The sequence below is a fragment of the Ptychodera flava genome, chromosome 18 (assembly GCF_041260155.1).
Source record: "Ptychodera flava strain L36383 chromosome 18, AS_Pfla_20210202, whole genome shotgun sequence".
NCBI lineage: Eukaryota > Metazoa > Hemichordata > Enteropneusta > Ptychoderidae > Ptychodera > Ptychodera flava.
The window spans coordinates 33981193-34004502 of record NC_091945.1 but is presented as its reverse complement, the minus strand read 5'-3'; the positions used below and the strand labels follow the sequence as shown (position 1 = coordinate 34004502).

Below are 23310 nucleotides of genomic sequence, written 5' to 3'. Positions count from 1 at the left end.
CAAAGTTGAGCCTGCATTCGAAGGCTACGCTGTGCAGCTGTGAGCACGCGCTGCCAGACACAGCGACTGTCAGTTCTTGCAAGTATATGAATATTCATAAGGGTAGTGACGTCAAAAGAAAAACCTATCTAACGGCGTGGAGAGAATATATACAAGTAGCTGGTAGACCAATATACGCGGTATGTTTTTATTTTTCATTTTTAATTTTATTTGGCTATGGTACTTGTCATTTTTGTTTTGATTAACGGATGTGTGGAGTTCCATAAAGTACCCGGATCAGGCAGAAATCCGACCGGTCGCTTGCAAGAACGTCCAGACCCTGGGATTCGCGTCGCGTCTCTGAAGGGCGCGCGCGTGCAACTGACTGACGCTTGGAAGAACGCGAATCGCAGGGTCTCTGCCAGACTAAGTAATACCCAACGATTCGAATGACTGGAATGCGCAACATCGTTTTTCAATGACCTGAAGGTTGGAACGTGTTATGACAGCCACGCCGCCGCCCCTACGTTTCATGCGATGATGTTGATGGATGTTATACCCGCTGATGGAAGCATGAAATTCGGCAATTATGGGATCATCGTCACATTTTAGCCACACGTCTCAGTGATGATTAAAAGGTCCAGGTTATCGTCGATCAATGTAGATACTATAGCGCCGATCTTCCCATTGACAGATCGAGCGTTCCACAACGCAGCATTCAGTTGAAGTTTTTGAACACTCAAAGACAACTTGGAACTTTTACATAAAAAGGATGTCGTGTTTTGGCAGCTGGGGTTGCTGTTCTGCATGTTGTTATCCTTTGAATGGCTTCGTGCTTGTTTTCTAAAACTGGAACAGCATGTACGGTGATCGGAATCTGCCGCAACACCCTTGTTGAAGAAAGTTGAACCATCCTGTAGGTGCGATTGCTGGTATTGACAATAGACGGAATTTGAAAGCTGGGTTTGGGATGTTTTAACCCAGCTTTGCGTCCTCGTGGTCTAAAAGGCACTCCAACATGATTGGTCGTAAGCGGATTCCATCGTGACAATGGACATGAACGGCGAGCCAGGAGAACGGGAACCGGGTTGCCATGATGAAAACACCAGCAATTGTACCAAGCAAATCCTCGATGACGGTGAATGACAGTCCTTACGAATGGAAGGACAGATCAGGATTGATGCTTGAAGACTTTAAAAATACTATGCAGATAAAAATTTGAACGGAACACGTCCAAACAACGAAAAAATCTCCAAAAAGAGAGGAGACAATCTGAAAGGCTGCCGATCAACAGCGCCACCATACAAGAAAAGTTTAATACGCTATTTTGTGTGATCATCGTCTCTATTGTTGAGTTTCTTCAAATTAGTAGCTTCCCAATCGTTGGCGATAGAAATTGCACCATTTGAATGAATTTAGCTATTTTATATTCATTTGCTTTGGCCGTGAAATCAGTGACTAAACAATAGTAAAGTTACGAATCACAATCGTTCAAACCAATATCAACCACACATAATGTCAACCGATGTAAGGTCCTTTTTACGGCTTTGTCCTTCTTGCTGATTAATGCATGGTGAGGCACCGTTTTGTTGACTTTCTACTAAATATTAATTCCTGCTTCAACCGAATGTTCTCCAGACAAACGTCTACTAATCAACTATGAATTGGCTTTTTAAACACAATGTGATATGTTTGCAAGGCTCATACTTGAAATTTCAACATAATTTGGCAAAGGTTGGGAGACAATGTCGCTATAAAATGATATCAAAATTTACGGTCATTGTCTTTTAACCTAGCCAACGTAATTGTTAACTTTAAATTTCCCAATCACATGTCGTCGTCTTGTGTAGATAATTTATGTCCATGAAAATATTGTGAACGTATATTTCCGAAAAGCTAGTTAGGATTGTATTTTGTTTGGAGCTCATATATTCAGCAATATTGAAGGTGTTCCATATCTTCCAAATCACGCCAGAGAGTAGCAAAGGGAGCTTCAGCCCTCCTTAAAAGAAAGAGGAAATACTTGTTCAATGAAATAATTTATTAACGTGAGCTCCCCTAATATTCCGGTCTTATTGTTTATTGAAGTTTATTACCCATAAGGCAGTACATATGGATTAGTTCGAGATTAAAATACTTGCTGACAATAGGCGTTTTATGACTTTATCCTCAACTTAACGTCTATTTCGTCGAAGTATTCGACCAGGTGCTATCAAGTATGTGAGCTTGAAATACAGCTACTGTGTCATACGTGTTTTCAACTCACAAAAATATGCGATTGTTTGAACACCGCATACATCAATTGCTTCACAATGTTTTTTGTGAAACAAGATACTAAAAACTAAGAGCCTACTGCTGCGTTAATCTCATCAAGATTATCCGTCTTATATGTACATTAATTGAATGAGATTGGTACTTTACAGGCCGATCTCTTTTTCTTCCTCAGTGTCTAGGATTAAACATCTGATCTTGTATTATTTTCAATATCTTGTTACTTTGTCTTCTATGGGACAATTCACACAAAGTGGTGCTCTTTATCGTACTTGCAAATATAAACTTCGTAGACCTCTGCATTTGCGTATTGTCCAAATTGTTTTTAAGAAGACTAGGAAGGGATATGACTAATGAATATTATTTGAAAATCCTGATACGACACAAATTTACAAGGACACTACAAAAACATTTATTTCGTCTATCTTTCCAAATTAAACAAAATCTATATTAAAGAATTACGAGTCTAACAAAAGTATTATTCATTATTTTGTCTCAACACACATTGTTACAAAGAATTTCAGATTGTATTTGTGTACATTCCAGAGCCGCAAACAGCAACAGGTTTGGTGGTGTGTAGCCAAGTAATATCCGCATTTCTGATATAGCTTCGATTTTACTGAATTAAATCATTAATGCTGACATTGTTACTACCAAGTCTTGTGCTATTTCAGGATGGAAGTCATGTAATAACGACGAATATGCTGTTACTCTATTTCTTTTGCGGCCTACCTCTGTGGTGCGATCTTATCGATTTTAAACTCAAGTGAATCAGAACATCGGTGCTTGGTATTGATTGTGACACTGTCACAATCACTGACAAAGAAAGAAGCTGAAACTGACGATGAGTGATGATGTCGAACTTGAAGTTGTTTATTGAATACGGACCCATGGCCAGGGCTCACGGCCCAGCAACTGATACATCAGTCTGTGAGTCTGCCTGTGAGTGTGGCTGCGTGAGTCGGCCCCTGCGTGAGTCGGTCCATGCGCGAGTCAGTCCCTGCGTGAGTCGGTCCATCTCCCTGCCTTTCTGAGTGTCCATTTATACAGTATCGTGGCTGTCGGATACCGAAGCCAGAAAGAAACAATAAGATGACATACTTTGATTTCTACCAACATGAGAAAAGATACAAGAGTATAAATTATCTTTTCTCATGTTGGTAGAAATCAATCATATTTTCATAATACTAATTATCCACACAAGTTTGTGACCTTCCATGCCAATGTTGTAAAAATAACGATTTGAACAAATTTGGGATAATTCGATGGTGAAGTAATATCAATTTAATCTGCAAATGTAACCTCATCTGCTTTTCTTTTTAAGTTAAACACTTGTTTTTATGAGTAATTGGTAACATCGCAAAAGTCAGTTATAGGGCACCTAACACTTTTTAGAAATTTGAAAAATTTAAACATCGAATTATCCCAAATTAGTTCCAATCGTGTTAAAATTGATGTCAGTTTTCTCGATCAAATAAAAAGGGTGAAACATTTGATGTTATTTACTTGAAGTTGAACAACATGTAATTTTACAATGCATGGCGGGGTTACTTCACCATCGAATTATCCCAAATTAGTTCAAATCGTTATTTTTACAACATTGGCATGAAAGGTCACCAACATGTGTGGATAATTAGTGATATTAAAATATGCTGGACGAACATGTCCGGAAAGTAAAGTGTTAAGAATTTTGTTGATTATGAAATTATTTCTTACGAGTTCATACCATCACCTATGTTGGTATGTAGGTAATTTTTGCCCATGAAAACATGCTTGGCAAACATTTCTGAAAAACTTAGTGTTGGGATTGTTTTTATATAAGTATTTTCCTACGACCTCATGCCATCAGCAATGAAGGTGTTCTAAATCGACCAAATCACACAAGAGAGTAGCACAGCGAGCTACAGCTTGACGGTAAGGAAAGAGGAACTACTTGTTCAATAACATATACGAATTAGTTGGTGATTGAATATTTGCTGACAATAGACACTTTATTATCCCAAAGTCTACTTCGTCGAAATATTCGACAAGGTGTTATCAAGTGTGTGAGCTTGAGCTACTTTGTCATACTTGTTTTCAACTGACAAAAAATTGTGTCGTTTGAAACAGCACATACATCAATTGCTGACAACATTTTCGTAAAGCAAATATTTTTTAAAATTGAGGGCCACTTTTTTGTTCACTTTATCAAGAGTAGCTGACTTATGTGCAATATTAATTGAGTTTTACAGGCTGAGCTCCTATACTTCCTCTGAGTCTATGATTAAACATCTGATCTTGTATTATTTTCAATCTCATGCGTTGCATTGTCTTTTATAGGACAATTCATACGCAGTGGTGCCTTTGTATTGTCCTTGTAATATCAACTTTGTAGTCCACTGCGTCCTCCTGTGCAAATTGTTCTTTTAGGACTCCGGACACTCTGAACATATGACAAGTTATTTCAAACGACAAATTTACTACGTTTATGCCGGCTTTCCTGGTTAAACGAAATCTACACCAAAGAACAACAAACCTTACAAAAGTGTTATTGATTCTTTTGTCTCCACACATATTGTTACAAAGAATGGGTGATTTGTATAGTTACGTACATTCCAGAGTCGCAGCGAGCTACCAGGCTTTAGAGGCGTGAAGCCAAGCAATATCTTCTGTTCCACATGTTATTGACATTTTTTCGACTTTACTGAATCAAATCATTCATACTGACATTGTTGCTGCCAGTCTTGTGCTATTTCACCGTGGAAGTCACGAAATAACGATAAATACACTATTGCTCTATTTCTTTTGCAGCCTTCACCTGTCGTGCAATCTCAACATCAAATGAATCATCACATTGGTACTTGCATGGTATTTGTTTTAACACATTGGGGCTGTTACACTTAAGTTTACTAATACATCCCGTATTCTTACTTAATAACCTTCACAAAGATGATGAGATTGAAATTTTAACTGAGTTATGTGAAAAATATTGTTATTGAACAAGTGGTTCTTCTTCGCTCAAGGAGGGGCTGTATCACATCTTGCCTGCGGTCTAGGGTTGGTTGGTCGAATCAGAACATCTTCGTAACTGATAATATGAGTTTGAAAAAATCACAACACTTACCTTTCACGAAATGCTTGTTCAGCATCATTTATTGACGCTAATTTCCTACATAAATGAGCGACCTGTAATTCCGAGGATGTAAGATTTGCGATTTTGTTTACAAGATTAAGGAAAAAAAGGGCAGTAAAGTATGATGCCATTTTTATCTTTTGTGCTGAATTTTGGCCCAGGCTTTGCGAGCTAATATTGAATTTCAAGGTATAAACTTGACTTACAACGCCCGGGCGTGTCTTAAATGTATAATCATGAATCATGTCGCTGCCAAAATGTCGATTATTTATAGTTTTTACACTCCAGGCAATGTCAGGTTACATATTGTTCAACTTGAATTAAATAATATCAATTTTTTAGCCGTTTTATCTTTATCTAGAAAACAAACATGAATTTTACATCCTTTGCATGGAAGGTCACCAACTTGTGTGGATAATTAGTGTTATGAAAATATGCTATACGAAAATGTCTGAAAAGTGCTAAGAAATTTGTTTATGAAATATTTTCTTATGAGTTCATATCATCACCTATGAAGGTACTCAAATCCAATCAAATCACGCCGGAAAATAGCAAACTGGGCTACAGTTTGACCTCAAGCAAAGAGGAAGTACTTTTTCAATAACATACTCTATCCATATGATTCCTCAAGAGTTCATTGAACATTCCAGTCCTCTCATATATTGAAGTTAATAATGATAAAGTACTGTACCCGACTTGGTTCGGGATTTCAGTATTTGCCGACAAATAGACATTTCACGGCTTCATCCCACTTGACGTCGAATGCGTTTTAATACTCAACCTTTCAAGTATGTGATCTTGAAATACCGTTTTTTGTAATGCTCGTTTTCAGCTGAAAGAAAATTGTTTGATTCTATAAACAAACATTCGATGCACACATCGATTTCTAACAACTCTTTAGTCAAATCAAGGTGCTAGTTAAAGAACACCGATTAAAATAGTAAGACATGAATACACCTCGATCTTTTAAAATCTCTCTCATACAGTTGCTCATGCATTCTTGGTAGGTCGCTTTAATAATATAATCGGCATTCAAAATCCAAAATTCTTGGCAACATATTTAAAAAATTAAATCAACTGTTTCAAAAATGAGTTTGAAAAGAAAACTTTTCCATCTTAACGAACATTCAGAACTTCTGAAATTTTAGTATTTTTGAGGATCTAATCTAAATAAACTTTCGTGTAGTCGTCTCCAGGCTTAAAAGGAAAACGATTGGCGTTTAATTTTTATAATTTATAGTCTGTTTAATGATTGGTCACCCAATCATGATGACTTCAGTATTTATGGCACAAGACACTATGTCACAAATTCCGTCAACTTGGCCATAAGAACCTCATAAGCTCGAGCTGATCTTACCGTCTAGCGTAAGTACTTTTGAAGTAACAGTTGTCCAGCAAAAAGTGAGCGTAACGGTTTTTGTGATTACGATGCATGTACATGCAAGTAGTCATTTCTTGTTAGTTTCATTATACAGTGTATATTGACGTTTTATAAGTGAGCCACCGTTTTATTTTGGAAGTTTCCTCTCTTACATTCGCTATTTTTTTTTATATTTGTTTCAGCAAGATTTTTGCCTTTATTTGACGCCTTCTTTGGAAATATGGGAAGCGGTGCAAGTACTGGAAAGCAAGACGGTGGCGATGGAAGTGCCTCAGCGTCAGATAATATATTTGCCAGAGCTTTTTGTAGAAGTATAGAAGTAAAGCTTGGAATGCCTGAAGGGGTACGTACAGGATTATTTCATACAGGTTTTATTGCCACCCATTTTTACAAAACTCATGCAACTAAGGATACATTTCCAGATGAAATTGCAATGTGGAAACAATGACCGCCGTTATTCCTATTAGTAGAAGTATAATCATACCAAATCAATCCCAACAGAGTTCGAGCAAGGTTTACACAACTCTAAAACAGGTCATCACAAAGTCAAAATAAAATTAGTCGTAATTTAATCTTAAATCGCTGAGAGTACGTATATGAGAAACACTATAATCACACGGTAGTAATACCACAAAAAAGTTAGTTAATAACCCAATCGTCATCTCATACTCTTTACTTACAAAATTGTAATGCCTTTGAATTACAGATACTATCAAATGACTTCTGATCTCAGTATTTGTGTAGAAGCGTTTACGTAAGACAACAGACAATAACATCTTTTTCGGGAGGTTAAGTCAATGTTTGTAAGTCAATGTTAGTTAATAAACTCAGATGTAGAGATGATATACGCATGAACAGTGCAACAACGTGAAGTTGGAAACGTTGTCATCGTGAATGAAATCAGATCGGTAATTGACTTAAATAAACTTACTGACACATATAAACTTGCAATCTTTGCCACGCTGTTGTCTCTGTTTACAACTACATAATTCGATTTTACTTTCTGTCATTTTCACGACCCAAAGGCCCATCATCTGAGGGTACTTGAAGTAAGGAGAAATATAATATTACATAGAGATGTGTTTTGAAATTCTTTACTGAAAGAGGTCAGTATTTTCGTCCCCAGCTATGTTTCCGTCCGCATTGGTAAACTTTTTTTCGCAAATAATTAAGATACGTAATCGTTTCTACAATTGCAACTTTACGATCTTGTGGTTTTCAAAATGAAAAATAAAAGCGGAACCATCAGTCCTTTGTCCATTGATTTACAGGTTCTGGTGCTGTACACTCACTAGTAGAGAATTTTGCGAGAAATTTGCGAGATGTAGACACTTTCTCGCTTTTTAGCGAGAAGTATGCGAGAACACATACATTCTCGCATTTAATTTGCGAGAATTTGCCACTAATTTCTTGCTAGATTGCGAGAATTCAATTTCTGGTAGATGCAGAACGAGAAAACACAGTTTTTGCTGGCTGATTGCGAGAAAGCAAAATTCTCGCACACTTCTCGCAAAAATGCGAGAAATTGTCCATTTCTCGCTAATTTCTCGCAAATTTCTGTACTGGTGACTATGAATTTATAATTTTCGGTATTATAAAAGCCGTGAACACAATACCGTTCACTTCGGCTTCGAAAACACCAGCCTTCAAATCGAAAAACATTAAAAAAATACGTATGAAAGATTAATCGTACATAACGCATTTAAAGTTATACACTTGTAAGAGAACTCTTTAAGTATAAGAGATATAGGATGTCACTCTATTTTAGTAAGAATCAGGTCAGAGAACGTAGAAATTTGAAAACAAGTTACCTTTACGAAGGATAAATAATTGCTTGCGCAAATGACCCTATAATGATGTTATGTTGGAATGTGTGAATTAGAATAGTTGTTTATTAGAATTGCGCTGGTATAAGAAAGAGTGAAACGTTGAAAGGCCAGCTGCCAAACAGCATGATCATCAGGGAAAGTCACTAAAGTTTTGTTTTTCGGTTAGTTATGGAGAAATCTCAAAACATGTACAAGGGTAAAACACGTAGAAATCTTGTTTAGTATATACAGGCAGAGACTTTGTATAAATACAAGCAAAGTCTTCTCTGATTTGTGTGCAATACGAAATATTAATACACACGGTGAAAATCTCATGATATACCAATAGGGCATGAGGCTAGGCTACTCAAGAGGCTGCTCACGAAATGGCCGCAGAGACCCACTTTCTAGAGTGTACTTCTCTGTGAGGGAGTCACAGACACGTAATTTCGCATGATTTCCCAAGATATAACTTTGATACTTTTCCATACGAGCGATCGTTAAATTTTTGGACCTACTTTACTTTTGTATGGTAATTTGTAAAGTCTTCATAGAGCAGCTGTAATTTCAGAACCAACGTCGTTTATGAAAACCGCAAACGACGTGACTTTTAAAAATTTATTTTTGGAAATACCAAAAACGTCCGTCGAAAGTAGGAAATCTGGTATTTGCTTCAAAGATAATAGAGCTTCTGCGATTAATGAATAGTGTATTTTCTGCTTGGAAGTTTTTCCACAACATCGTGTAAGTTTATACAGTTAACTCATCTTTGTAACTATAATTTCAATCTGGAACCTTTTCGTCATATGCCGGGCTTAATCTCGAGGGGATTTTAATGTGGTATGCGCTGACAGATGACGTTTCTAAACCTTTATCATTTTAAAGCATGAAATTATTCTTATTATTCTTATTTTCTTTAAGATACGACATTGTAGAATACAAATATTCAAATGTTTAGAAATATCAGAGTTTGAGAATTTCAATGTAAAGTTGTCTGCAACAATTCTGTATACCTTGTCAGATTGTCAAGACAGTCCCATTGTAATTCTGTGAGATTTTCACGGAGAAAACATTGCTTTTAGTGTACACTTGTTGATGTAGAACTAATTTTTGAGACATATATTGTGCTATTTATGTTACACACGAAAGATTTATATGTATATATTCCAAGACACCTCGCTTAATATGTTATATGGTCGAAATGAAAAATCTATTTGAGAAAGAAAGATAGAAATACGTAAGGAATGGAGAAATTCTGCGCAAATTTACTGAGAGATTTAAATCCTTGCATATGAAAACAAATGTAAATAGCCAACAAATAAATAAGAAGTTACAAAAGTAAGGAATTTTATCTCCTGTAAACGTTCATACAGCGCCACCTGTGGCGGGGGTCAAGAGGTCATCGTGTAGGCTTGTCCTATCCTCTTTTGCCCTGAGACGGTCCTCCAGGCAAGACTGCCATTTCGGCAGCTGGACCTCATCTGAACTTTAACAACGCCCTCCTCCTCCCCTTTCCACCACATTTTACCATGTATGGATTTGTGTTTGGGCCCCACAAGATTGGGGCAAGATTAAATGAGTTACCTATGTAGGTGAATTCTTTGTTAGACTGTTAATTGGTCACCCATTTTGTGGCCCACTTTATGTATTTCACAGTTATGAGCATGTTAATCATTGTAAGGAAATTTGTTCGTGTGTCAGTTTATTGGTCACCAATTTTGTGGCCTAATTGATGTATCTCACCTTTACAACTTTATCACACGTATAAGTAGGTTAGTTATTGTAAGGTCACACGTTTTGTACTATGTTTGTGTGTCATCAATTAGTGGCCTGTTTGATGTATTTTACAGTTACAGTTTTTCATTAAATGGTCACCCATTTGGTGGCCCATTTCACCCACAGAGACATGAGTTGGGTATTCCTTAATTTTGCCGGTGTTGTAGCTGGCCGGGGCACAGCATCACTACCAGTGATGTGGGGCCTTGTCCAGCATTGACAGCGTTTGCGGGGGATAAAAATAAATAAATAAGTAAAGAATAACTAAATAGTAAAGAAAGAAAGAAGGAAATATACAAGCCAGTCTTTAGAATTTGCCGCAAAAATTGACTTAAGTTGTTATCATTTCTTTTTTAGACATTGTCCGGTGAGAAAAGAAGAGATGCAAACACATGGTGAAAGAGTTGAAGGTCATCAGTAACTGCAAAATGTATGGCTGAAAAGAGGAAAATTATACCCAAATATACATATACAAGTACAGCTGAAAAATTTCGAAGTAAATTACAAACAGAGAAGACTACAGTCCCCTTGAAATGTCGGATCTGCATAAACAATTACGTAATGAAAAGAAGGCATTCGCTCTCTTTTTGTAATTTTGTTACAGTAATCAAGTCTCACGAGTCTGTATCCCATGGCAATCATAATCGCCACACCTAATTCAAAGAACAACTGTTTTCACACATTTTCACCATTGAAACTGTTTGAACACCAGCAGAAGGATCTGTGACGGGAAAACTATTTAATCGTTAAAATTTGAAATAAACTTTTGGAAATTGTTACATGTTGAATAAAAAGAATTTGCCCATTCAGATAAAATTTCGTATATTGTGTTGTCATTTTGTTTTCCTACAGAATATGAGAATGACAAAGGTTAATATCTATTTTGCACCACAAGACTACTATCGGATTGTTGAGTGTTAACAACAGCGGGTACTCAGTAACGTTATCTACTCAGGTTCCTGCAGTTTTGACATTACATGCTCTTTTGCATCTTACCTCCTGCCATTGAATAATTCTGATAACACTTAGATTTTAACTTCTCCTGTGTATTTTTTCATGCTTTGCTTGCTTTCCTCTCACTCTGACATAGAATTTCATGCTGATGGCAGACACGTCTGCTATCAAAGGTTCATTTCATGAATGTATGTTAACAATTAAAAAAAAATAGGCAATACACATAACAAAAGGGGAGATTACATTTCAACAACGACACATGTCAAAGCACATGTTGCAGCCAAAAGATGACTTTAACACCTTCGTCCGTCCAGAGGCTGTGCTGAGTACTTGAAGATCAGTTGCTTCATACTTCATACTGATTGTCATAGCCAATCATAATAAGGAGTATCAACAAAGCTATAACCTTTACATGAAGAACTTGTTAAATTCTTCAAGATAGAAAAGTTCATCATCCTGACAGAAGTCCTTTGGATGGCAAAATGCCAGTTTATTATCACCAGGATATATCCTTGTGAACAACAAACCAAATTCAAATGTGCTTTGTGAACCTGGTCTTTCAATGTATTTAATCGAAAACACCTGTTTCGGTTCAAAGCGATGGGATTATTGATGGAAGAATATGTACCCCGCCGCGCCTTGGCGTCCTTAGCAGCAGCGCGTTAGGGTGAAAGAAAAACTTTTTTGTGGGGATCTGAAAATCGCCAATCACAATTTTAATTATGAATGTCATCAGAGAACTAGGGCACCAGCGAGATGGCACTTGTTGCGAAGCTGATGGCTGGGCTGACACAAGATTATTACTGTAACAGTAAATGACTTAAGTTGAAAGACATTAACATTGTAATTTCATTCAGAAGTAAGTAAATGACTCAGCATGCAATCTCTTGAATATCTACTGATTAATAAATTAATTAATTTATTTATTTATTTATTCACAATGAAGGATTTTCCATTTACAAGCATAAATCGGGGAGATGACCTAATAAGGTTGTATTCTTCCATGGGCTCCTTCGAACAATAACAGCAATAAACTGTGAGGACTAAAAATAATACAAATGCAAATAAAAGCAACATAAAAAGTTATTTTTCTACATTTGCCAGGATAAAAGTTTTTAATTGACTTTTAAAAACATTAAGATTAGTGCTACATCTTATAGTGTCTGGTAATGAATTCCAGTGTTCTGCAGCACGCACAGCCACCGTTCCTCTCCACATGCAGTGCTGAATTTCGAAATTAGCAATTTCAAAGTGGAAGCTGCACGTGTGTGATAATCATGAACATTTCTGAGTGGAACGATTGCTTCTATAAGATAAGATGGCGCTAAATTCATGATACATTTATATGTTAAAATACAGGTAAAATTAAAAAAATACGTTGCTTGATACATAAAACATCAGCCAACTCAAAAAGGAGATCAGTGTAAGTCATAAAAGCAGAATGAGAAGAAGTCTAAGCGCTCTCTGTAATTTATACACTCTGTCAATATTCTTGGCAGTCGTATTTCCCGTACAACACAACAATAGTCTAAGGCTGATTGTATCAAACCGAAATACAAAGTTTTTCTGAGATGGAGTGGAATGAATTTGTACAAACGTCTTAGTAGGCAAATGCCAAAATTTACTATGCAAAATGATAACACTAATTATGACTCAATAATAAGTAATGTAGACAATTTAGATAACAGCAGTGGGCACGTTTCTCAGTTCTTCGAGTACAGTGCGCCTTCTGAGTCCGGACCTCAGCGTAAAATGTTGTCAGTGCCGAGTCTAGGGTTGCCGCTAAAGTTTGCCGATCTCCTCTGTGGCGTATCCAAATTTGTTGCTTGCATAGTCGCTGAACACAGAAATTGCATTCCTTGTTGCCATTTTCGTTCGTTTGCTGTTTACTTGCATCAAAATATCGTCTAACTGTGCCGGTGACAGCTCTGCATGATGTTTTGCAGTCATAAGTTGCCAACTGCAAAGTACAACAAGCGAACGACAATTTGTTTTGCGCAGAAAGGATGCGCAGTAAGTAAAATGACGTCATCCATGTAATATCAAATGCAGAGGGCATCATCAAGTTCGCAGAGGGCATCATCATATTCGCATAGGGCATCATCACGTTCTTTTACATGTCACGTGAGTCGTGTTTAACCAATGGCAGTGCACGCTGAATGAGTGAGGTGTAATAATATATCATAACAGTATATTGAAATTCTCGATAGAACGTCAAAAGAAGGAGTTTGGCTCTTGCCAAGAGCTCGCGCGTGTGCCAGTCGTGGTATATCGCCAATATACCACGGTTCTTTTCGCGTCTCAACCAATCAGATCGCTGCATTTGCGCCATCAATATACTGGTGTGATATAATACCTAATATAAAACATAAAGCTAATAATATTTGTGCATTTATAGACATTTGAAAATTGATATACACTTTGCCACCTGTCCCATATATTTTTGTCTCTTGTCTTTCATCATTTTTAACTGTTGTGGGATACCACTGCATCTTCTTTGCTTGTGAAGCTTTTGTAAAAGTGACCCTCCTCCCAAGATACGTTTGTAAAAAATGACCTCCCCCCTGGACAGTCATCTAAGGAGTGACCCTCCCCCAAATTTCCCCGACCCACCCCACCTTGTAATTACTGAAGGCTCCCTTAGAGGGTTTCACAGGATTCTGGTAGAATCCATTATGTATTCTACTACTGTATTCTCTTCACTGGAGACCAATGGATTCTCTTATTGATTCCGTTGTATATTGTCAGAATCAACCAAATTATATTTTGGTGGATTCTGTAGACCAGTGTCACTGACACCGTGGTATAAAGACCAGTTTGTATACTGCCTTACTCTGTTCACTGCTAAGTCGCGGTATGCAATCATAACTCGGATTTTAAAGAAAAGTGCCATTTCCATTATCAGTTCGTCTGAATTCACAACAAGAGTTTGCAACGTTTAAACTTGTATTACATTTGTGTGCAAAAATGGAGATTCGACAGTAGGCCTACTTTAAGAATGCCGTCACATGATCAGTGTAGTTTAATGCAACGACGAACAGAGTATGAAACACTGAATTTCAACGAATTTCAAGGATTACTGACTTGAAAATATGTAAGATTTTGACAAAAATCTTGTATAAAAGTCTTTAAAACCGTTCCGCGAGTTACCATTCACCTTACCTGCAAGGCTGTGCACCAGACCGCCTGGTTCTCAAGAAGATACTGTTAGGAAGTGAAGGGTCAAACGCGTTTTAAGTCCCAAAACTCAATTAGATTTCGCAACAATATCAATACATATACGTGGCTGTTACAACACCTTTCACTAAAGTAGAATACGCCTCGGGGACAGATATTCGAACTCTCAATATTTTTCAATATTTTTCTGGCCTATCACACGTTGGGGCTCATTTTAAAGCTCTAGGAGTAAGAACAATTTTCACCGTTTTAGTTTTTCAAAAATCGATTTTTTTTTTGTTTATCCATAAAGTTAAACAGGGACGGCGACCATTTTGAATTTCAAACATGGGTAAATGTTATATAATTTGTTTCCTTTGTTCTTGATTTGGTAAGAAAATGGTTGAAGTTTCATGGAGTAAAATTTCGTCAAAAGGTTACGCCTTTTAAGTTCGAGGCGCCTACTACCTTTAGGCAATAGTGCACATTTTGATGTGAAAGCCTGGTCGATCCGCAAACGCATTTCAACAATGCTCATGTGTAATGTCTTCCAAAAGGAAATTCGCATTTCTTCATTGTGTTAAGTGATAAATACTAGACTAAATAAATTGATTTTGCCTGATACATACCCTTTAATGATTAATATGCCATGGGAAATGACATTACCTCTACATGGAGAGTAGAGGCGACTTAACTTTTTGTGTCCTGTCACTTTCCGACCAATAACATACGAGTTCCCTCTCATATGTTGGTATTCACCGTGTTTGGCTCCATATAAGGCAAGGTTCAGTGAGAATGAATTATCATGAGATCATGAGAGATCATGTTTTTCACACTGCACAAAGATTTGGAGAGGAGAGCATGTCGCTTCGTTTTGCAAAAAATGCTTACCAAGTCAATAAGCCTTGCTTCAGTGCACAAAGTATTTCGGATGAAAGACTTCTGTTCTCCGAATTCATTTCATTAAGTTATTCCATCATTTCCTTGATAAAAGTATCATCTGCCATATAAGCATGTCTTACTTTGACAAGGTCTATAGACGCAATCATTGTCAGTAATTGTGTCAGCAGAGCTAAAATAATGGGTTCTCGCCTGGGTTTTGATCTGGTACGACAAGGCAAAGGTGCAAGCTAGACATTAAACGAAGATGCAGCTTACACTTGATTCAAGCCGATGATTATGTGAAATAAATCATTTCAGCGGGTTATAACGCATCATGATATTTTTTGTGTGAGATGATGGCAGTACAATCAGAACTGCGTCCACTTCGCATCTGACCTTGCGGTACATTTGCGTATGCGTATACGATCTCAGCAGGAAATTACTGGCCACAATAAATGAACGCCCCCTTATCGGCCTTGACCTAAAACGGTCATACAAGCAGTTTGTCTTGAGGTAACACTGGTTACTTTGCCAGCAGTCATGTGGCCACTCAAAATGACCATCTGTTTTCGTAATAAAGTACGTGCTCGCGTGATCTCCACAAACTTGGCCCTGCCGATCTTATCCCCACACATGCTTCGCCGGGCAGATTGGCCGCTTTAGTTACCGAATCGTTCTGTTGCTGTGTTCGACCCTCGTCATAAAATCAAAACTATTGTTACTATTGCAGATTATGCATTGATATGTAATGTCGAATTTTCATTCTCAATTGTATTAAAATATTTTGTACTTTTAAGAAGTGATAAAAATAAAATGGGTGAAAATCTGCCCAGGGGGCCATGACTATTGATTCTTCAGTGACTGATACATTTTCAGTCATTGAACGTACTTGTATAGGGCATTTGTTGACAGTTTGATTCACAGGGACGCGTTATTTTCAGAGTTGTGTCGTGCGCACGCTGCAACCTCTAGCGAATTTGGGTACTATGAATAGTTGTACACACACTCATAAGAAAGTCCAATAAGAACAGCGGCAATGCACTTAAAATTGAAAAGACTATTTTTACAATCAGATGGAAACATAAACATTTATTAATAATTAATATGTTATTATGAACAAGCGAACACGGAAAACAATGTTGTAAAAGATCGGGTCATAATGTTAGAAAATGGGTACTCATAGTACCAACACTCGTGATAATTCATGTAGTGCATGGCATGGTTACAACGCGCCCCTGTGGTTTGACTAGACATAGTTATTTGCCAAAATATCAGCATTTTTCTAAAGGGAGAAAGAGATGCAAGTCTAAACAAGACAAAAAATGGCGTCTAGAGACATTCATATGACTGACGTTAAAGGCGTAACTTTCCAAAGTTGCACATTCCGATTGCCATGCTAGAAATATTTTTGCATCAAATATGACAGGCGTAAATATTCTGCAGCCTATAGGATACCCCAAGCTATGATGAGGTGCGCCTTAAAAATCATATACCACACAAGAAAATAAAAACAGCTGACAGAAAATGGCTTCAGGTTCCGGTAGATATTCGGGTTGTTTTATGAATAGAAACTAAATTGGATAGTCTGCACAGGCGTGGGGATAAGATCGGCAAGGGATAAAAACGGCGCTGCATCGGTAAGGTATAGACCTTTTACCGGTTATCCCACAATGCATTGCTGTACCTGTATCAAAAATCATACTATATGCACTCAAAACAACGATAACATTCAGATTTGTTGTACAACGGATTGTCATATAAGAATGACACAAATTTGCAATGCCAAATAATGCCCCGTTTATATTCTATCCATCAGCGACGAAAATATTAGTCAGTGTGTAATCTGCCATACAGTTCGATGAGGAACATACCCTGCGTGTATCCTACAGCTTGAGCAATTATATTTTGAATTATATTTCGGAGATTAGCATATAATTACCAATGACCCTCAAAGATATCATGGATTTTACTGTCTGTACAGAAAATTGTGATGCCTATGTATGTAAACTGGTGTTAATTTTGGCCTGGATTACGAATTTAGCATAAATAATCGTTCAGTATCCGAGTGCCGTTGAGTATTTTTAGCTTATATTTGGTATGTATATAAATACCAAAAAGAGCTTATATGGTGACTCGGTGGCTTCTGTATGTCTTTATGTATGTATGTGGGTATGTATGTGCGGATGTATGTCCGTCACACGCAAAAGCTCCTACACCGTCAAAGCTACCATCTCAGTATTTGGTGTACAGGTAGATGCAGGGATTGAGATGTGACGTTGTCCAAATGAACATGTCAGTGTCAAAAATGTGCAAATGAGGAAAGAAAAAGGGAAATCCTGCAAATGTGCAGGAGTGGTGGCATGCCAATGACTGAAACAGGCTACTCCACTGACCTTGAGTCATTTTCTGTCATTGTTTATGAACTGTTACATATTAACAGACCTGCGCAAACTGAGAGGGACGAGCTGTTTCTGCTATGCATGTATCTAAAGTTGACCTCCTGTACCTAAAGTTTCAGAACTTATTTACTTTTGTCATTCTTGTTTTTTCTGGTTTAAATATTTCTTGTTGTTTTTCTGGTTGTACCGTACTTAGAGTGCAGAAATCATTGTCATAACATCAACATAGAATTTTCCTGCACTGAACAGATAGAAACAACATTAATTGTTGATCTTTGGTACCCATACTGGTATGTACCAATTCTGATCAAATGTGAGCGACACCGTATCATTGCGGTATTTTTGTAGTATACAATAATCATTATGACAAAATATTAAATTGTTATCAACAATATTCATTATCATAAATATGTAAAGAAAATCATTTTTACACGTTTGTTATAACTAATGGCCTAATGCCTTATATACCTTTGATGCTTACATCATTGTACAGGGATCTTCACCGAGTATCGACCTACAAGCGACTGCCGCGACCCCCGCGATCTTCAACATTATTGAAGTGAACTCATGGCTCAGTAAACGTATTGTCGCGGTGTCATTGACACTTAACAACATATAGGTTATCGTATGACCTGTCCACAGATCACATGATAAACTGTATAAACCCGGTCCCGTATGTATATACCGACATTTTCGGTCTGTACAAGATCCTGCAATCGTCTAAGATTGGTTGGTATTTCCCAGAGTTCATCATCCTGATTATCTATTTGTCTAAAAATCAGGTATGTGTGATTTTCTCCTCGACCGACTCAGCCATAGTTTTGGAGAGTTGATAATTATATACTCCAAAGCACTATGGGCGATTCTTGTCATTTGCAAATGTCCCGTGACTGGCGTTGGCTGCAGAGTTCATTTCTCTGTATAGAACAGTACGTTGGGCAATGGGGGCAAACGTTAGCAAATGTGTTATTCAAATTTAATCATCTTTTTGTACAAGTATCCAGACTATGGCATCGCATTTGAATGGGTTTACAGAATGGAAGTGCGTGGTTAACGATTAGCTGTGGGTCCATAGCGGTGGTGTTTTCGGACGGGATTTGTGCCTTTTACGGGCTGGTTTTGACTTTTACGTTTTTGACCCCGCCACCACACGTAAAAGTCAAAACCAGCCCGTAAAAGGCACAAATCCCGCCCGAAAACACCACAGCTATGGACCCACAGCTACTTAACGATAAGCGCGTGGGTGAATTATATATGGTGGCAGATTGTTTTGACAAGAATATTTATGGCTGGATCACATGGACATTCAGTTCTCAGACACGTCACAACAGTACCCAGCTTTGTGACGCTTTGCGAATACTAGGTATTTCTCAGCTGACACTTGTTGCTTATTTAATGCCATGGAGCTAAAAAGGACCTTTTCTAGCTCCATGTTAATGCCTATAACCTCACCTATCTGCTTGTCCACTTTTGAACTGTAGTTTGGCTCAGTACTGTACGCAAATGCGTAGTGAAGCGACGCAAAGCTCACAAAGCAGACATATCATATAGTCGCAGGTTGATTGTGATACGAATATTTAAGGCTGGATCACATGGATATTTAGATTCCCGGCTTTCATTGATAAGGACAGCTGAAAGAATTGAGTTGTTTCGCTTTTTAGGCAAACACTTAACAAGATGGATTGGGAAAGGGCACTTTTTCGGAAAGGAAAACCATCTCGTAGAAGTATTACGGAAAATAGAACTCCAGCCAGCAATTTAACATGACATGTCAAGACCAACTGCCTATTTTGAAGTACTATCAAACCTAATTCTGACTGACATTTTAGACGAATAAGAAATCGCTCTCTCCCTTTCCCTCCCTCCTCTTTCTTTCAGATAGATAAGAGATAGCGGTTCTATCTGTCAACCATAAATTAATTCCACCAAAGTTGAGGAAGAGAGGGACATAGTTTATAATTTGAGAAAAGGGGAGGAAAATTGTAAAAATGGCATTGGGAGGCCACCCATGTGTCGGAGGATCGGCATGCCCCACGTTTCTAGTGTCAACTACAATACTTGTATTTACTGCAAGCTCCCTAATGCGAACTACAGCGACTTGGGGATTCTTCTGACGTGTATTTAGTATGTATAATTTAAATCACAAACGGCGTGGATCAAGATACATCACGACATGTGTACATGAATGATACTCATGCGTTTCTTTGCTTTGATGCATTTGTTAATTCGAGGTATTTTTCAGTTCATACTTGTTGTTCATTAATGCCTAAAACCTCACCTATCTGCTTGTCCCCATTGGAACTGGGCTTTGACTCCGTGCTGTACGCAAAATGCGTAGTTAATGTAAGTGGTTGAACTACACGACACATAACTCACAAAACAAATATATCATCAGCGAAACTTGATGCAAAGCTGTCACACTTTGTCTTTGTTGTTATTTCTCCCTACCAGCAATATGACAAGAAAGCTGACATTATCAGAAATCGGGGCACTAGCACAGATATTTAAAGAAAAATCGCCAGACTGCCTAAGTATTTACTATCTCCTTAAGAATAGTAACAGAACGGACAACAAGTGGCCAAAACTTGATGTGTACGTGGACAGCGAAGACGTCAAATATATAACCAGTGTAGTGGCCATATGGTATGCACATGACGAGGGAGACGACAAACCTGAACTATGGTACTTTTTATATACACTGGATTCTACAAACTTGGAAGTCCTGCTGCGCATGCCTGGGATAATTTCCTTGCAAAAGGATACGAAATGTGTCTGCATGCTTTTCAAATCAGCCCACGATCAGTCTATCACAAAACTGCTTGACAAGGAATTCGGTATAAAACTGCAGTATCGCGATTCTGTATATTCTTATGTCTTCGATTGCACAAATGAATCCATACTTGATATGGGTAATAAGCAGCTTCCAAAAAGCTTTACAATCGCTCCATTACAACAGAAACATGGAAAAGTAATGTATGCTGCTTGGGGATACGGTGATCCCCCTCCAGTGTCAAGATTTGAAAATACCATCAAACATCAACAGCATCTAGCAATCTATAATGAAAAGGGAGACCCGATTTCTTGGGCAGTTGTCAAAGAATACGGTGATATTGGAATGACCTATACAGTACCAGATTACCGAAGACAGGGCTTGGCCAGTATTTTGACCGCTAGATTAGCACAAATGGTCCTGCAATCACATGAAATTCCATTCATTGCAATAGCACCATTTCGTGAAGCGTCAGTGGCTTTGCACACAAAACTTGGTTTTCAACGTCGAGGGGAGGAATGGACTTTTGAACATTGCTTATATAACCATAACACAGACCACTGAAACGAAATACTGCTATATGGTAGCATGACTGTGTGGTTTAATTATCAATACTTTAGTGCCAGCATTATCGAATACTCATATTAAATACATTGTAAAGCATAGGTAACACACTGCGGGATATACTTTGAAAATGTAATGCAATAATGTATCCGACAAAGTCATCATCGTCTCGCTATAAACTTACATGTACATCACACAGGATCCTAAAAGCTTACAAAGTTCAAGGGAAAGGCCATTACGGCACCACTTGAAAGACGTAAATAAAATTATGCAAGATATTTCATGTCAAATAAGGGCAAAATAACATTTCATAAAGTGTACAAAAAATGAATGAACTCTCGAACAAATGACAATAGAGACTAGCTGCTTCAGTCTTCATTTCGTGCACACAGTATACCCAGAGTTTTCCGGTAGCTATGAATTCCCGTTTAATTGTTCGTTAAATGAATATTCCCATCTTTTCGATATTGTTCAAATGATGGCAGTTTGTACATTAATTTACATACTAGGAAATTGCTGTGAATCGAATGTTAAATAAAGATTCTAAATCAATATATGTGTGATCCAATATATGACGATCTTGAGTACAGTATCATGTATGCCACGAATGTCAGTGTGAGCCTTGATGAACAAAATGTGTGTGTTAGCCTCCCTCTGCAATCAATATTTCCTGGACCAGGTAAAGTGCAGGTCAAAGAAATTCGCAACAGGTATAGTGAGAAATAATTGAGGTCGTTATTAGGTAGCAGATTAAACATAGGGGCACAAAAATGACTTTGAGGATCATCGACAAACATTCTGTGTGTTGTACGATCTGTCTCTCATATGAAACCTTTCACCTTTCGAAATGACGGCGAAAAAACAATGTTTGGCTCTTCTAGGGGACTGGTCAGTTTCTTCAGCCTGGGGGGGGGGGGCGGTGGATTATTTTTTGCCGACGTCAAAAACTGGTTGACCCCCCCTATTCCAAATTTTGAAAACAGGGTGACCCCCCCTATTCCAAATTTCGAAAACAGGGTGACCCCCCCCCCCCGGCGCGCGATATAGGTAAAACAAAAGGTGGACATAAATTATATATATATATATATATATATATATATAATATATATAATATATATATATATATATATATATATATATATATATATATATATATTATATTTTACATTTTACATTTTACATATATTTATATTTTAAATAGTCCTTCTATGTTTTAATTAAATTGTTGACATGTCAGTTGTAAGATAGGAATTTCAAAATGTAAATCTTAAAGTTTGAATACAGTACATTTTGAATGAGCTGTGAATGTATTTCACACTTTCTATGCTTAACCAGATGTCCTGAACTGTTGCACAGAAATGGATGTAAATCATTAATATCAAAGAGGAAAAAGCAGTGAATCAAAACTTTTATGGGTGTTAAGACTTGCCAACCATCCAATTAAATCTCCTGAGGAGCCATAGAGAGCTTTTTTAGCCAAATCTGATGTGTACAGTGTCTGAGAGGACCTTTTCTTGTAACATTGAAACCATAAAAGCACAGGTAATAATGACAAAAACTGCCTTTTTTAACTGTTATTTTGTTCATAAAAAAGCATCTTTCTACAGAAGACCAGTGACACAAAGGAAAATAATTGCATCAATGAGAAGGAAAGATATCTTGTCATTTTTATATTTCTAAAATAAGTCACTGTATCAAATATATATTGTGAAATATTTGTGCATGTTGCTTTCTCATATTGAATTCTCATAGAGAGAACAGAAAAGTATCAGGAATTTGTCATCCTTTTCATATGAAATGCAGATTTCATAATGGTACACTTTCACTTAGCAAACATCAAGATATCTCTGAAATATTAAAGTATGGCATCCGAAGGGCGCGCCGAAAAATATGAAACATCCTGATATCTCCGATATATATGCCTTGTATATAAACGTCATGCACCTGAAGGGCATGCTGAAAAATGTCTGATATATAAAAGTAATGAGCTTGAAGAGCACGCTGAAAAATATTGAACATACAGATATCTCTGATGTATGTATGCTTGATATGTTAAAGTTGGGCGTGCTGAAAAATATGACTGATTATTAAAGTTACGCGCCCGAAGGGCGCGCCGAAAAATACAACTGAATGATGAAATTTGTGGCTGACACTAGCATTTTAGGCAATGATGAGCCTGTGTCAAAATTCAAAAACACACTGACCCCCCTATTGGGCATTTCAAAAACAGGGTGACCCCCCCCCCCATGAATCCACCG

At 37.5% G+C, this 23310-nt stretch overlaps 2 long non-coding RNA genes across 2 annotated transcripts; both read left to right on the top strand.

Annotated features, from left to right (window-relative positions):
* LOC139117451 (uncharacterized) lies at nucleotides 1-11143 on the top strand. Its single transcript, XR_011548538.1, has 3 exons — nucleotides 1-179; nucleotides 6926-7086; nucleotides 10685-11143. It is a non-coding gene; the product is annotated as an uncharacterized lncRNA (long non-coding RNA).
* A 7149-nt stretch (nucleotides 11144-18292) lies between these two features.
* Nucleotides 18293-21622, top strand: LOC139117467 (uncharacterized). The gene is made up of 2 exons (XR_011548544.1): nucleotides 18293-18500; nucleotides 20170-21622. It is a non-coding gene; the product is annotated as an uncharacterized lncRNA (long non-coding RNA).
* The last annotated feature ends 1688 nt before the right edge of the window (nucleotides 21623-23310 follow it).